This window comes from Bactrocera neohumeralis, chromosome 2 (genome assembly GCF_024586455.1).
Source record: "Bactrocera neohumeralis isolate Rockhampton chromosome 2, APGP_CSIRO_Bneo_wtdbg2-racon-allhic-juicebox.fasta_v2, whole genome shotgun sequence".
Taxonomy (NCBI): domain Eukaryota; kingdom Metazoa; phylum Arthropoda; class Insecta; order Diptera; family Tephritidae; genus Bactrocera; species Bactrocera neohumeralis.
In genome coordinates, this window is record NC_065919.1 from 8877909 (window position 1) to 8884420 (window position 6512).

Sequence of the window (6512 nt, forward strand, 5' to 3'; positions counted from 1 at the left end):
TTATAATAGTACTCGTATGTACAACCACGTGCATTGTTTCTAGGAAATCAGAAGTAGTATAACATTTCAAAATTTATATATATAATTTCCAGTATTAATTTGTGTAGCAGAAGAAGAAGAATTTGTGCAGCTTTTGCGACCCTTGACTGATGCACGCGCTGGTCCTGAAGAAGACACCTGTCCGCCTGTTCGTTGTTTTGTTTACGAGTTTCTGAGAAGCGATCTTTTGTTGCACTGGCGTGCTTGCAATGATCGTCAGGTGGCCAATTGCTACAACAACTCCATTACCATTTCGTTGATGACTGCTAAATTATATGTATGTATGTATATGCACCTAACTACGACTTGTTTACAACTCAACATTCATACATATATATAAGGCTAATAATTTATTATTATGCTCTTACCATATTACGATCAAGAGAGAAGCAAATATGTTCTTTAGAGAGTAACAGAAATTGAAAAGTCACCGGCCTCATAGATGACGCTACTAGAACTAAATCCATTTCATTTTTAGTTAGCCCTAATATATAAATTTAAATCTTTCGAATCATTAGTTTGTAATTTATATTATTTTGAGTGAAGCAACTTTGGTTAATGTGAAGTAACTGAATCAAAAGGAATTTGGCGTGCTGATAAAATACTGCTTCTTGAAGGGAAAAAATACAGTCGAAGCAAAAACGTGGCTTGATGACGAGTTTTCGGACACTGCTTTATAAAGATCAATCATTAAAGACTGGTGTGCTAAGTTTATTCATGGTGAAATGAGTGGACGCCCAAAGGAGGTTGTTACCCACGAAAATATTTAAAAAGTTGACAAAATAATTTTGGATGACCCCTAAGGTGAAGTTTTTCGAGATAGCAGTGTTGGAGATGCTCAAGCGTAATTTTTTGTGCTTATATGTCGCAATAGATGGAACATGGCTTCACCGTTTCACTCCGAAGTCCAATCGACAGTAATCCGTGTGGACTCCACACGTTGATCACGCTCCAAGATCCAGATCTGACCCTCAGCGACTAACTCAGATCTCAAAAGAATGCTCGCTGGGATGAAAATTTCGTCAAATGAAGAGGTGATCGCCGAAACTGTACTACAAAAAAGGATACCGATATTTTGCTAAGGACCAAAGTAACAATCGAAAGAGTTAAACAAGTAACGAAGTTAAATACTCTCAAAAGGATCAAAGCCCAAGGAAATACTTCCAGGTTTGGCAAGAATCGTAATTCAATTAGGGGACGTATTGCTGTTTCTCAATTTGATTAAGATTTCTACACATTGACCGATAGATGCGGCATAAAGTCAACCGGAAGTTCGAAAATATTTAAGTTGGATATATGAAAGAAGTATTGACTCGACTTTACACATTTTTAACACAATATAATTCTAATCTATCTCGATATTTTTGGGTGATACAGTCTGGCAACAACACACGCCCTCAGGCGAAAGAAACAATCCATGACCGAGCGTCTAAATGAAATCAATGCGCATAGTTGAAATCACATTTCATTAATGGCTTTTACGTCGGTGTCTGATCGCAACTACTCGTATAATTGTAGCATTGAGACCCCTCTACGAAATGCTCTCTAGCTTCTAAGTATTCTAAGTATGTTTTCATTTGTCTGCGTTATTGCAAAATTTATTATTTACACCTAACACATTCGTTATGTTTTAGCGTGTTGCAAATTGTACTTGCATTATAATTGTATTTTAATTTAATTTAATTTTTGCACTCTGCTTCTTGGCAGCAACAACGGCAATTAGCAACGCCTCTAATAATATCTGTTTGGTTAAAATAAAGCTTATTTGTAATTTAGATTAGTTTACATGTTTGCTTGTGTATGCGTGTGTGTGTATAGACCTAGATATAACCACTTGTTCTTACATATGTGGCTTTTAGAAGCACTTTCCTTCCTGCTTGGACTCAAACGACTTGTGTAACGTTAGCTGTCTTCTTCAAATTATACCAGCTACCCAACCGGACTGGCAATAGTTGCGATGCTACCTTAACAAAACGAGGTTATAGCCTTGAATGACATACAATATTCACATATTCTCTTCTATCACATGCGTCAGAAGACTTGGTAGCGTAGGATTGCAGCGCAAATATTGTCAGTTTGTTCGATTCGCTGGAGAGTAACGCTTGGCGAATCGAAGATAGCTAGTATGTTGGCGATTCGGTGTGGCTTTGTATTTAGAAATTAATTTTTAATTTCTTTAAAATAATTTTAATAACAGAAAAATAAATAAGATTCATTGTTAATATACCTTTTTAGACAGTACTATTAGTTCATGCTGCGGATGTGTTGACTCATGTTTGGTTGTGTCTTTTAGTTTTGTGGTTGTCGTTGAACAATTTTCTATTAGGAACAATTTTTTATAACGCTTTTAACACACAATTCGAAGCTATTCGATTTTTCCTTATATTAATTATAGACAGAACTTTATCAAACCACTGAATTATGTGTTTAAATTTCACTTCGCAATATTCATATCCACCTTTTGAGTATTTTTGTATATTTTAATTAATTTCCATATAACGAGCTTCAAATTATAAAATATTTTGCCACTTCTCATGTAAAAACTTGTATATCATTTTTTAATACTATGCACAAACGAAGCACTACACAAGGATATTGGTCTGAAAAGAAGAAAGAAAATAGAATGTTAAATATTTATTATCATTTATACATCGTATTTATAAATATTATATCATGCAAAATAATTGTTAATTCACTCAGAGACAGCTAAGTTCCGGTGTAGACAAAGAGTACATTTGCTCATGCACTCTCTTAGCTCATTGCAAAAACTTCGTATAGGGTCGAAATATTTATTTCAATCTCTACCAGAAATTACCGTATTCATCATATTAGCGCAATATTTACGTTTTCTCTAATAAAACTGTTTGCTGTCTTTACTTTTGGATTCTTTGGTAGTCTTCAACCTAAAAACTAATATTTTTAAATTAGCAGACAAAATTTTCGGTAGTTTAACTGTGATTATAAAGGTTATATAACCGGCTAAAATCGCGTAAGCGGTGTATTCGCCAATAAAGAAGAAGAAGCATACGATTATAAAGGCTTAAACTCTTTGCAAATACTCGTATATAAAATATTTTAAATTTAAACACTTTCCTTTTTGTTAAATGATACTGTCGAAAAGTATGAGCTCAGAAAACTCATCTTGAACCTTTAAAACTTTGCTAAACATTTATAATTGCCGGTTCATACGTGGAAACTTTTATTGCCGTTACTTGTAGCTTGTAGAAGCGATGAGGTAAGGCGCAGTTGCCCGTGTTCGGATCACACTTGTGTTCTTATTCGTAACAGTAACAGGTCAATTGAAAAGGCCTGACACATAGATGACGCTACAATAATTAAATCCATATAATTTTCAGTAAGCTCTAACCTTCAAAATACCCGTGCATAAGTTTAACAGCTGTCGGATCATTAATTAGTGATTTATATTCTTTTGAGTCAAGAAACTCTGGTTATTGAGAAAAAAATTAATAAAAAGGAATTTCGCGTCTCGAAAAAATTTATGTTCTAGGAGGGATAAAATATAGTTGAAGCAAAATTTTGACTTCATGACTGGTTTCCGAACACTGCTCCAGGAAAATCAGTCATCAAGGAATGGTATGCTAAGTATAGACGTGGTGAACTGAGCTCCGAAGACGCTGAACGCAACAGCCAAAAGAGATTGTTACTGACGAAAATATTTAAAAAGCTGGCAAAATAATTTTGAATGACAGTAAAACGAAGTACTTCGAAATAGCAGGCACTCCAAAGATATCAATTCAACGTGTACATGATATTATTCACGAATACTTGGGTATGAGAAATCCCTGTGCAAAATGAATCCCACGCAAGCTCACTTTTGACCAAAAACAACGATGAGTTCGCGATTCCGAGCAGTATTGGGTGATCCGATTTTTTGTGTCGATAAGTGGCAATAGATGAAACATGGCTCCACCGTTTCACTCCGAAGTCCAATCGACAGGCAATCGAGTGGATCACACACGATGAACCCGCTCCAAAGCGTGGAAAACGCAACAGTCGGCTGGCAAGATTGTGGCATCAGTATTTTGGGACGCGCATGGAATCGTTTTTATTGACTACCCTGAAAAAAGGAAGGACTATCAATAACGGACCGTTTGAAGGATGAAATTGCCAGTATTTGAAGAAAAAGAACTTGTTGTTTTCTGCATCCACCGCATTCTCCAGATCTGGATCCCATCGAATATGTTCTAAGAAGAAATTTTCGCCGAATGAAGAGGTGATCGCCGAAACGGAGGGCTATTTTGAAGCAAAGGAAAAATCATAGGCCAAAAGTGGTATTGAAAAGTTGGAGGATCGCTATAATCACCCTTGAAGGGAACTATGTTGAAAAAAAAAGAATTTTGCCAAAAAAATTAATTTCACTAAGGTATGCAGGGGACTTTTCAATTGACCTGTTAGTTCGTCATACCATTTCATTTCGAAATTCTTTCCATGGTTGCAATAACGCTCGGTGAAATTTATCATATATTTTGGTATTAATTTTTAAGGATAAAAATATGCATATGTGAGAGAAATATTTCAGTAAATCGTGAATGCAGCGTACAAATATTTGAGAAAAGCAGTTGTGCGACTCAAATTGATCGTGTGAAGCGTATTGGCAACACCAAAACAGAAATTGCCGATACAAATCGCACAACAGCCGGTTTTACGTACCGGATTTTATCCTGCTAAGGGCTGTTATATCGATGAACTAACCCCGTTAAGGTAAGTCTTAAGTTTAAAAAATTGTCAAAAATGAGAAACAAAAGCTTTCGTGTATGAAAAGGCGCTTAGTGGTTGAAGCCAATAATTGGATTGGTGTAATAAAGGTAGGTGTGAAGAGTTTATTAGCCTATCAAAATCTTGTCTACAGAACCGGAACGAACCACGTTTTATAAACGGCTCTGAACGTTTAACGCGTTAGTATTAATCCAAAATTATTTGGTATAAAGTAAAGTGTCAGTGCTTTTTCCTAATAAAAACGCAATGTAACTTCAGTAATTTTCACATTATTGTACTAACAGTACCTTCCGATTCTTTATTACAAATAGTTTGGTGTTGCAATTTTTATCTCCAAGTGGACAGTTTTTTTCACTGTTATATAGCCGTTATGACATTACAACAATTTGACATATGCATAACAAGCGGTCAAATAGCTTCACTTTTTGCACAACTTTTTTTATTTTTTTTTTTTTGTAATTTTCCGATGCTACACAATTTTGCTCGGTTTAAACTTTATTATATGTATTTATTTGCGTATGTGTGAATATGTCGGCTTGTATGTGTGCGTATTTCGCCACTTGTCGCTTTTAATGCCTCGAATCGAACTACATAAATACATATGTATATATGTATGTATGTATGTATATTGCCTTTGTCGTGTTTTGCTTTGTAAAATTTTTAGTATTTTTCTTATTTTATCTCCAAGACATCGTTTCCGTCGTCGTCTTGGCGTTTTTTTCGGACTTCGTGCGGTATTTTCGGTGTTTTATTGTTGTTTGTCACACGCGCTTCAATTGTGTCGACGGCGAACCGTTGAAAAAAAAGCAATAAACAAGTGACGTCACATGAACGAAGTCGTCAGAAGTGACGTCGAAGGAACGAGCAACCGTTTAAAATAATTTCTTTCGTTTTAGGCACTTATGCTTTTTAGTATCGAAAGCACAACGAATTGAGCACAAGAAATGAAAAAACATAAATATTAATTTCGCTAATTAACGCTTACAGATTTATGTATATTTTCATATATGTACATATGTGCATACATACATATATATAATTTTTTTCTTTTGCTTTAATTTTATTTGTTGTTTTGATTTTTCACTGCTTTGATAAATAATTTTGAACATCGAATTTGCGCAGATCAAAATCAAGAGGTACAAGCCGCAGATAAAATATGTGCGAGTACGTATGTACATATGTATGTACGAGTATGTATGCACGTCAGTATGTATATATTCGCATGAAACGAAAGCGCAGGCGCATTCTAGACACTCATAAAATTATTCGCTTTGATCAACACACAGACGCGACGAAAGTGAAGTAACGACTAAATTCATATACTTAAAGCTAAAAGCTGCGAGGGCCCCCCTCGCTGGCGTTGGCGCTGGTGCTGGCACTGGGGCTGGCGCTCACTCGCAATGCTGGCAAATATCTCCGCAATCAGCAATACAGCAAATTGAGAGTTGAAATAAAAATCGCAAAGCGCCAAACAAACACATAGAAAGTGCGGCTAGTATCGGGCTCGTAGGCACATGTACCTACATACATACAAACAAGAAGGAACCACCACATATAATTGAATTTGTATTAATGTGTTTATACATGTGTATGTACATATGTATGTGTGGACGTTAATATCACATGCTCATGCAGCGCCGATCGAGAGAGATTGCCCGCTCATGCCAGGTGCCTACTTATACCAATGTTTTATGTAACTCATAAGAGCAGACAATTTCACACCGTGTACTCGGCAG

General features: G+C 35.7%; 1 protein-coding gene across 3 annotated transcripts in view; it reads right to left on the minus strand.

Annotated features, from left to right (window-relative positions):
- The window catches only part of LOC126767816 (insulin-like receptor), a 141396-nt gene extending 135323 nt beyond the window's left edge, over positions 1 to 6073 (minus strand). For all 3 annotated transcript variants that reach the window (XR_007669160.1, XM_050485462.1, XM_050485465.1), the window contains exons 1-2: positions 5064 to 6073; positions 2267 to 2639 (exon numbers count right to left, since the gene is read on the minus strand). The gene's annotated coding sequence lies outside the window, so the exon portion shown is untranslated. The remainder of the gene's footprint in view (positions 1 to 2266; positions 2640 to 5063) is intronic.
- Positions 6074 to 6512: the final 439 nt, after the last annotated feature.